Source organism: Sinohyriopsis cumingii, chromosome 16 (assembly GCF_028554795.1).
Source record: "Sinohyriopsis cumingii isolate HCF-2022 chromosome 16, ASM2855479v2, whole genome shotgun sequence".
Lineage (NCBI taxonomy): Eukaryota > Metazoa > Mollusca > Bivalvia > Unionida > Unionidae > Sinohyriopsis > Sinohyriopsis cumingii.
In genome coordinates this window covers 14,088,566-14,100,219 of record NC_142976.1, presented here as the reverse complement: position 1 = coordinate 14,100,219, position 11,654 = coordinate 14,088,566, and the positions used below count along the sequence as shown (strand labels likewise).

At 35.4% G+C, this 11,654-nt stretch overlaps 1 pseudogene across 1 annotated transcript in view; it reads right to left on the bottom strand.

Annotated features, from left to right (window-relative positions):
• Positions 1 to 11,654, bottom strand: part of LOC149779967 (inositol 1,4,5-trisphosphate-gated calcium channel ITPR2-like) — a 283,416-nt pseudogene that overhangs the window by 31,597 nt on the left and 240,165 nt on the right. Inside the window, exons 9-10 of the transcript XR_016415089.1 lie at positions 4,156 to 4,243; positions 27 to 114 (exon numbers count right to left, since the gene is read on the bottom strand). The product of XR_016415089.1 is annotated as an inositol 1,4,5-trisphosphate-gated calcium channel ITPR2-like (transcript). The remainder of the gene's footprint in view (positions 1 to 26; positions 115 to 4,155; positions 4,244 to 11,654) is intronic.

The following is an 11,654-nucleotide window of genomic DNA, read 5'->3' as shown; positions in this document are numbered from 1 at the left end:
TATATAAAGTTTTTCTTGATACATACCATCTTCAGTGACTGTGTCATCAAATATCCCTTCTGCCACAAGATAGGCCTCCAATTCCTTGTGAAACAATCTGATCACTGACCCTCCCTTTAAATAAAGGAGATGAAAACCATTGATACAGCATTTAGGCTCTAGAACGTACATGTTAAAGAGGACACAAAATGCTGGCCCCTCTGGGCTATAAGAGAGGCATAGAGTCATAAAATGTTGACTGTCAGGACTATAAGACATGTATTATAAAAGTTTGCTTGTCTAGACTATAAGAAAGTCATGGATTCATAAAATGTTGTCTGTCTACAATGAGAAAGACAGAATTCATAAAAAGCTGACTGTCTGGACTATAAGACATGCATTCAAAAAATGTTTGCTGTTTGGACTAAAAGAATGACATGGATTAATAAAATGTTGGCTGTCAGAACTATGCTAATGAGATGGATAATAATAATAATAATAATAATAATGACTTTATTTAAAGAGGATCACAATACAATTAGATGCATGGCCTCCTTGTGGCCCTGTATTATGTGCATATTTGCATTCAGAGTACAATGTCATGTACATAGTTACACACAGACAAACACATACACACACACACACACACACACACACACACAAAAGCATTGATAATAAGCTAAATTTATATACTGACAGAATAAACAGAAAGGTTTAATGAAAATACTCCAAACAGGTACATTTTATATATACAATACAAAAGTAGTCAGACAACAAAATAGAATGTTAGTGAATAATTTATACTTTAAGTTGTAATGTATTTGTCAGAATGAAGAGGTTCCACTTTTAATTGATTTAAATGGTTTATAATTAAATGTATTTATATTTGTACTTTCTCTAATTTCCTTTGCGATTCTGTCTCAAATTAGTATCCTGAATACTGAAAACTTTTCTTAAGGATTTATTTAATTGGTTTTGAGATGCAGAGGTGGTTAGCAGAAATTGATCTTCAATTGGAGGTGTTGCCTTGGATTTTAGTATGAAATAATTCACTGAGATATAATGGGGCCATATGAAACTTTGTGCACAAGTCTAGCCTTTCTAAAAAATTGTTTATTCACTTACTGTTAACATTTGAATATCATTCATTGCATTTGTGATGTGTTCAGCATTATCTAAGATGAGCCTACAATCTTCGTTTTTGCAAGTGGAATAATTTGTTAATATTCTTGTCAGAAGTGCTTCCCTAGATAAAATCACAGTATTCTATGTATGGTTGTATATAGTATAGTATCTGAAGTATATTAACCTATGTTTAGTTAAAAGATATGGCATAATCTTGCTAAATAACCAAAGACATCAACTGACTTTATGACAAATGTTTATTACATTGCAAATTGTTGTTAACCATTACCCCAAGGATTTTGTCAGTTGTTTGAAATCTGATATTGTGGTATCATCTGCATACAAGTCAGTTGATGAAATACAGTTCCATATTTTCAGTGGCAGATCATTTATGAAAATGAGAAAGAGGAATGGGCCTAGAATTTATCCCTGTGGTACTCCACATGTAATTGATTCTTCTTAGAATTGGTTCTTAGAAAAACTGCCATTTATTTTGACACACTGTTCTTATTTTTAGATTTGATGTAAACCAATCAATTATTTAATGTTCACACTGTTCAATGCTCAATTCCTTGATATGAATATAATGATCAACAAGGTCAAAAGTTTTTCTAAGATCAGCTTGTATGGATCCAACTAATTATCCATGATCTATTAGGCAGTAATCCATCCATCTATCATGAAGACCAAGGCTGTCTCACAGGATTGTTTTCTCTGAACCCTGATTGATTTTGATGAATACAGTTATAGCTTAATAGGTATATCAAAAGAATGTCAAGGATTCATAAAATGTTGACTGTCTGGACTATAAGAAAAATGTGGACACATAAAATGATGACTGAACAATAACAAAAACATTGATTCATAAAATGTTGGCTGTCAGGACTATCAGAAAAATATGGACTCATAAAATGTTGGCTGTCTGAACATTAACAAAAACATGGATTAATAAAATATTGGCTTTCTGAACTTCAAAGAAAAACATGGACTGTAAAGTGTTGGCTGTCAGAACTATAAGAAAGAGATGGATTCATATAATGTTGGCTGTCTGGACTATTACAAAAACATGGATTCCTAAAACATTGGCTTTCTGGACCATAAGAAAAATATGGAATCATAAAATGATGGCTGTCTGGACTATAAGAAAAACATGGATTGTAACGTGTTGGCTGTCAGAATTATAAGAAAGAGATGGATTCATATAATGTTGGATGTCTGGACAATAACAAAAACATGGATTCCTAAAACACTGGCTTTCTGGACTGTAAGAAAAATATAGAATCTTAAAATGATGGCTGTCTGAACAATAACAAAAACATGCGAGTCATAAAATGTTGACTGTTCGGACTACACGAAAAACAGATTCTGACTTGACAATTAGTCATCAAAATTATTGCTAATAATATTAAGAACAAATTTCAGGCCTTTAGGACAGTCTTGTAACTTTACCTCATTAAACTTTAGCACTTTGAGCATCTATCACTGCTGATAGTCTTAGGTATAGGCCAATTAGCAATAACGATAAACAAAAGTAAATTTCTTTGCAAAATGAATTACAGGAATGCATAAATTATACAAAATAACTGAAAGGAAAACTCAGAAGCAGAGGGAAATTCTTAAAGGAAAGACTGCTTGATAGCTGAGGAAAAATAAAATGCAATGTATACAAATTTGTGTACATCATAGGCAATATCTGAAGGAATGACATTTAATAGAGCCAATTAGAAGCAAAACATTTTCCTTATCTTCACATTAGGCTTGATGTTGACAACTAATTATATGTTACAGACATCTGCCAACATGCATGGCATACTGCACTCAACTCATGATTGCTTCATCTGTTGTGTGTCTTTAACCTCTCATTATATATGGTTCAGTTTGTAAGACATATCTATGTTTAATATGTGTGACAGTTTAGGTAAGACATATCTATGTTGAATATGTATGACAATTTAGGTAAGACATCTATGTTGAATATGTGTGACCATTTAGTAAAGACACATCTAAGTTGAATACATGTGACAATTTAGGTAAAATATATCTATGTTGAATAAATGTGACAATTTAGGCAAGATATATCTATGTTGAATATGTGTGACCATTTAGGTAAGACATAGCTATGTTGAATATGTGTGACCATTTAGTAAAGACATATCTATGTTGAATACATGTGACAATTTATGTAAGACATCTATGTTGGATATGTGTGACCATTCAGATAAGACATATCTATGTTGAATACATATGACCATTTAGGTACGACATACCTATCTTGAATACATATGACAATTTAGGTAAACTATCCTTAGGATCATTACCATATCATTTCATACTGCTTGTTGAAAAATTAACAATTTAGCTGGTCCTCATGAATAGATATGCACATGGATGATTAACACCAGGTGTACCACATGGATGATTAACACCAGGTGTACCACATGGATGAATAACACCAGGCGTACCACATGGATGATTAACACCAGGTGTACCACATGGGTGTACCATGTGGATGATTAAAACCAGGTGTACCACATGGATGATTAACACCAGGTGTACCACATTGGATGATTAACACCATGTGTACCACATGCATATTCATTTGCAATGTTACAAATTTTTAAATGTTTATAGCAATAAACTGAACTAAGCTATTTACATGTGCACATGTTGTAACCTAAATCAATGACAGCAAGATCTAGAAAAGAAAATTCCAGAATGCTGCAAATGCTACATCTATTTGTCATGTGAGATATATTTTCATAATTTGTGCTATTGTTTACTGGAAAAATTTGGTATCACACTACCAAAAAGTATTCATGGAAGATAACAAAATGTTTTCTATGTGATTCTGGAATAATCTGCTACTTGTCCTAGTCACCATCGTTACAAGAACTATATAAGATTTTTTGGTTGGAGTTGCTTTAAATCATTATGGTGGATCTATCCTGTAGAATGAACTGTTTTGTGTTTGTATGGTAGACTGGTATGTATTTATTTACTCCATTTTAAACTGTTAGGATTCTTTGTCCTGTAAAAAATACACATGCTTACCCTAACAAATCTCTCCTGAGCCAGTGACTCCCTGAAGCTGCCAATGAGAGTAAAGCTGGATCTTTCCACTCCAAGATTGAGTTCTGACCTACAAGGAATGGAAAAAATGGTGCTAGAAATGTGTTCATGGAATGAAAATGTACCACTACAGTGCCGGAAATGACCTGAACAAAACTTCACCAAGGTGTGACATATATACATATATACAAACTGACATAAAGCTTAACAAAGGTGCAACATACAGAGATATGTACTAACTGACATGAAACTTAACCAAGGTGTGACATACATACATATATACAGACTGATACTAAGCTTAACCAAGGTGTGATATACAGATATATGTACAAAGTGACATGAAACTTAACCAAGCTGTGACATACCAACATATGTACAGTTTGACATTAAACTTAACCAAGGTGTGACATACACAGGCATAAAATGACATAAAACTTCACCAAGGTGTGCTATACAATATGTACAGTCAGACACAAAACTCAACCAAGGTGTGACACACAGACATAGGTACAAGCTGACAAGAAACTTAACCAAGGTATGATATACAGAGATATGTAAAAACTGACATGAAATTTAATTATGGTGTGATATAATGACATATGAACAAACTGATATGAAACTTAACCAAGGTGCAACATACATACATAAATACAGACTGACACAAAATTTAACCAAGGTATGACATACATACATATGTACAAGCTGACAGGAAACTTAACCAGGGTGTGACATACAGTATAAACTGACATGAAACTTAATCAAGGTGTGACATACAGACATATGTATAAACTGACATGAAACTTAACCAAGGTGTGACAGAGACACATGTATAAAGTGACATGAAATTTAACCAAGGTGTGACATACAGACATCTGTAATAACTGACATGAAACTTAATCATGGAATAAGAAAAATAGTTGAAATTTCAATGTTTCATTCAAAAGAAAAAAAAAAAGGGGGGGGGGGTCAAAAATTTTGTCTTGTGCTGTTGTCATGCACAACAGATTGTGATGTGTCAGGATATCCTTACGCACAAAATGAGATGTGCCTTTATGGCATGGTGCTGGTTTGCATGGCTAGGAATCAAAATGGCAGATATGGACGTGCACACGTTTCATGAAAACAACGTATATATATATATATATATATATATATATATATATATATATATATATATATGTGTATATATATGTGTGTGTGTGTGTGTGTATTGTTCATATCTCTGCAGACCCGGTACATAGAACTATGTTCAATTTTAGATGCTTTATATCATCATTGTTGTTACATATTTAATCATGTGAAAATACCATAAGCCCATGTATCCATAGTTTCAACACGTCATAAAAATGTGTGCACTTACATGTCGGTCATTTTGAGTCCCTAACATACGCACACCTGTATCTCGAAACCATACAATGCCAATTTTGTGGTATTTTGGGGTGTTCTAATCGCCCAGGTTGTGATAAAAGATCTAAGTTTCTTTTTAAACAAATAAACTTATCAAGGAGAGGAAGCATGAAAATTGTTGGAAGAAAGGCAATGATTATGGAAAACAGCTGTAGGCAGAAAGGATATTAAAAAGGAAGAAAAGTGGGAACGAACGATAGTTTGCTCTCAACATTTTGCTGGTGGTAAGTTTTTAATTTCCCCCATTCTTGTATATGAATTTTTTTTTATTCTCTCTTGTAATACATGAAATCATATTTGGAAATACCTTTTTGAAAAGCTGGATTGAGGTAACTCTTTAGCCCACCCACTCCACTTAAAATATTTGGCCATGCTGGCATTTAATTACACTGCTGTCGGGCATTTCTGCGCAACTAAGGTTTTCGTTTCCAAAACTGAAGCAAAACGCATACCGAATTTGAGCGATTGACAAAAATAAAATACAGCAATGCTTACCATTTGAAAAGATGCAATTGTCACCAGAATATTCTGTTTAAAATAATGTTAATTTTGGACAAGGGGATACCACCCCCCTGTTTTCCTGACTCATGTTGGCCTGTTCTGCGCATAGCTTTGAAAAGTTTTAATGTTTATCCATCTTGCTATAGAAATGAAATATATTACTTTGTTTCTGTCAGCAGTTCAGTCGAGTAATTAAGTCAGGTTTATAGCTAGTTTTAAAAAATTCAACGTACAAATGCCAATAATTGGCAAGAGATATTAAGCAAACTAAACCAATCTTGTAAAAAAAATTAGTAAAGTTCAACATTTTATGAAAAATAAGCTATTACATGGAAGAGAAACAACAATGAATAGGATGTAATGTGTTTACAACGCCTTGTTGATGGAGAAAAATTAACAGAATTTAGAAACGGGCTATACGCTAGGGAATCTGTTGAGAATTTATGTTCTAGCGGCAAGTAGACACGTTGGGTAGCAGACGATTTTGTACGTGTGGGCCAACTTCTTGCAAAACTACAAACTTGAATTAAAATACAGCTTTGGTTTAAGGTACATATTTCCATCTTTTATCAGTAATGCATGTATTTGTATGATTCTAAAAGATGCATAGTAAATCGAATTTTCTGGGTTACAGGTTCAAGAAGGTCATGGAGTGGGTCTTCACTTTGCCATTTAGAAATCAGATTTTTATGTGCATTTCGAGTCTAAATGTATAATATTTTTGTACACTTTATGAATATCACTTTTCTTAATTAATGTACGATTCGTCTTTCTGGATACAAAATGGATTTTTGACCCAAAATAGCACGTGATAAAATGTTTACAGAAATGACGTATCGTTGCGCAGAATTACCCGACACGCAGAATAGGCCGACATGGCGGTAATTGTAGAAGATGGTTTTGGTCATAATAGCCACTTATAGTCTGACTATACATCCCCGTTTGTTTGTACCCTCTACTGATTTCAATAATTGAAAAAAAAAAATTCAAGGAACTTAGTCAATTCGTTCATTGATTTACAATTTCTAACCTGACTCTCAGTAGTGTCCCTAACACTGTCACCTTTTGCGCGTTTCGCCCTTTACGTAAGTTTTCAATATAACAGACGGACATGCTCAAGATCCATTTCCAGTTCCTGGACAAGTCCGTTCCCCGCAAAAGGGGGGTGTGCACAACTACATATGTACATACATAGATAAACATATATATGTCGTCTGCTTCCGATATTTACAATGTCAATCAAGCAAAGGAAAAGAATGACAACAAATTTGCCTTTCACGTGAATTTAACAAGCGGTTTAATTTCTATGTTCATGTGTGTGAATGGATATAATTCCAAATTCTCTACGTTATGGTATTTTACGGAAATATCCGGAAGTTACCGAATAGGATGAACTACGCCATTATGTTGTCTGATGGAAATAAACTAGCCCATAATGTACGCAAGTTGGTGCCGTATTAGTATGAGAAGTCCGTTAAGCAAGAAAGGTGCAGAGAATGCTAGAACTTTTGCCATTCTGGTCAACTTAGGTTAGAAATTATAAATCAGTTAATCAGTTGACCTAGTTATGTGCACTTTTATCACAATAAACATTTTCGTTATTGAAATCGGTAGGGGGGTACAAACAAACGGGGATATATAGTCAGACTTATAGTTTTAAGTATATTAGAATTACAGAAATACTAGGTGCAAAATTATTAGTTTTACGTACGCGGGCTTGTGTTATTGTATTCTATATCTCTGCTCAGCTCTCTGTTACTTCATCCGGTAATTTTATATTTTATAATATTACGGTAAGTACTCGATCCGGGCAATAACACACTAGTAAATCATCTCCTTGACAACGACACCACCACACCACAAGCAATGACGCTAGGTTATTCCTTTCGATAATCGTAATAAAAACAAACAGCTATGTCGCCGAAAAAAGATGTCAACAGTTAATAATAATTAAGGTCACTTTTAAGTTCATTAATGCATGCTAGTTTAAATGAAAAGAAAAAGGTATGAAAATCAAGCGTATCACACACTGTAAAGATTATATTAAAGTGCAAAAAAAAACAAAAATTCATTTCATAGCTAGTATATCTTTTTAACAGAGTGATCGTAATTTGTTAAAAAAGAGTGATAGTCTGTATGGTACAAAAACTGCAACGTATTTTTTAACATTATTGATATTTAGCTCCAGTTTAAAACCTCCCAATGTTCATACAGCGACACTAGTAGTGAAGTGGGATCCTATAGCCTCAATGGGAATTAGCATTACAGACCCCCTTGGGAACATATAGCCTCAATGGAAATTTAACATGGAGAAAAATCGTGGGAACATATAGCCTCAATGGGAATTTAACATAGAGAAAAATCGTGGGACGATATAGCCTCAAGAGGAATTGAACATGGGAATTGGGACTGTATAGCGTCAAAGGAATTTAAACAGGGTGGGACTGTATAGCGTCAAGGGAAATTGAACATGGGAATAGAGTGTGGGTCTATCTAGGGACTAGGGGAATTTAACATATGGAAATTGAACATGGTGGGTCTGTATAGCGTCAAGGGGAATTGAACATGGTGGGATTGTCTAGGGACAATGATGGTAGAGGGTCAAACACAACAGAGACAGAAACATACATACACTAGTACAAGCGTGAGATTTATATATAAAGCATTACCAAGACCTGAAATCTTGCTGGGGTGTTCAAAAATTTGCATAATTGTAATGATGCTATAAATAGCTATAATCAAGGAAATGCTCAACGACAAAATGGATGTGACTAAAAGTAACGCTAAAATGACGAAATTGTCCCAGAATTTAAAGGAAAATAAACATATCCCCGAAAATTAAGTTACAATGGTTTAGACTAAAATGGATAAAATTAGTAACTACTTACAATATCAACTTCTGTGACGATCGTGAATAAATACCTATGTATCTATAATCAGCTGAAATTCCTATGAAATCCCACTATCTATTTATAGCTCCAACTTGTGGGTTTTTCCTTTGGAAAATCCCACTATCTTTTTATAGCCTCAGCTTGAGTGACGTTCCTGTTTATGAATTCTAGTATATATGTATAGCTACGAAATGTGGAAATCCCCAAGTCGATATTTATAGTCTCGAAATTTCCAGCGTCAGTGACGTCACTGTACTGAACACTAGGGGATAAATGGCAACAGTGTTGCAAGTGGCTGACCTGAATACGCGCTACTGTAGGTAGGTAGGTAGAGTGTATCTGATAGGGATAAAGTGAGTTTTATAGGGACAAACAGAGACCAATAGACACACACAACGTACGCGCGCAGACACACACACACACACACACACACACACACACAAACACACACACACACACACAACGTACGCGCGCAGACACACACAAACACACACACACACAACGTACGCGCGCCGACATACTCACACACACACACATACACACACACACATAAACACACACACTATAAAATAAATAAAATTAGTAACTACTTACAATATCAACTTCTGTGACGATGGTGGATAAATACCTATGTATCTATAATCAGCTGAAATTCCTATGAAATCCCACTATCTATTTATAGCTCCAACTTGTGGGTTTTTCCTTTGGAAAATCCCACTATCTTTTTATAGCCTCAGCTTGAGTGACGTTCCTGTTTATGAATTCTAGTATATATGTATAGCTACAAAATGTGGAAATCCCCAAGTCGATATTTATAGTCTCGAAATTTCCAGCGTCAGTGACGTCACTGTACTGAACACTAGGGATAAATATCAACAGTGTTGCAAGTGGCTGACCTGAATATGCGCTACTGCAGGTAGGTAGGTAGAGTGTATCTGATAGGGATAAAGTGAGTTTTATACGGACAAACAGAGACCAATAAACACACACAACGTACGCGCGCAGACACACACACACACACACACACACACAAACACAGAAACACACACACACACACACAACGTACACGCGCCGACATACTCACACACACACACATACTCACACACACAGAAACACACAACGTACGCGCGCAGACATACTCACACACACACATAAACACACACACTATAAAATAGATAAAATTAGTAACTACTTACAATATCAACTTCTGTGACGATCGTGGATAAATACCTATGTATCTATAATCAGCTGAAATTCCTATGAAATCCCACTATCTATTTATAGCTCCAACTTGTGGGTTTTTCCTTTGGAAAATCCCACTATCTTTTTATAGCCTCAGCTTGAGTGACGTTCCTGTTTATGAATTCTAGTATATATGTATAGCTACGAAATGTGGAAATCCCCAAGTCGATATTTATAGTCTCGAAATTTCCAGCGTCAGTGACGTCACTGTACTGAACACTAGGGATAAATATCAACAGTGTTGCAAGTGGCTGACCTGAATACGCGCTACTGCAGGTAGGTAGGTAGAGTGTATCTGATAGGGATAAAGTGAGTTTTATACGGACAAACAGAGACCAATACACACACCCACACAACGTACGCGCGCAGACACACACACACACACACACACATACACACATACACACACACATACAGAGGGAAGAGGAAAAAACAAACCCCAAATATACTATCAACACAGAAGGGAGATGATACAAACCCCAAATAAACTATCCACACAAACGTACGCGAACGCATACAAACCCCAAATATACTATCAACACAGAAGGGAGATGATACAAACCCCAAATAAACTATCCACACAAACGTACGCGAACGCATACAAACCCCAAATATACTATCAACACAGAAGGGAGATGATACAAACCCCAAATAAACTATCCACACAAACGTACGCGAACGCATACAAACCCCAAATATACTATCAACACAGAAGGGAGATGATACAAACCCCAAATAAACTATCCACACAAACGTACGCGAACGCATACAAACCCCAAATATACTATCAACACAGAGTGAAGAAGTAAAAGTTTTTTGAAAGCACCTAAGCCCTCACCTGCAATGACCAACTCTGCCAAACACCTACACCCCACCCCACCCCACCCCCACTTCCAACACTACAAAACCCATTTAACCCGTTATTTTATGGCATCAGTGTGTGATTTAGGAAACATCAAGACACAAAATAATGGAGGAATAGACTGACTATTGTTTACCGACTTGCATGCCTAAAGAGCGTGCGTGAAGGAAAACATCCTTCCATTTCAATTCTAACTAAAACATGATCCAGACGGATAGAGATAGGTGAAAGGGCACAATTTCATAAAGTGTGAGTAGAAAACAAAACACGCCATCCTTATTATACAATGTCAAGACCAAGAGACACTTACGTGTTCTTTCTGGTCTATTCTCTTTTAGAAGGTAGTATGAAATTTCACATCAGGGCCAACGCATCGGCTCACATTGTCAATTTTTCCATTTCCATGTCTTTACTGGCACAAGTTCTTCATCATCTTCAATTTCTTCTTCTTCTGAATCCCTCTTCTCTGTTTCGTCTTGTTTTTGTTTATTCTCTTTTCTCGTAGGGCACTCTGAATTCCAGTGTCCTTTCTCCTGACAACGATATTAGGTATCTTGACTTTTGTCTCTCTTTCTTAG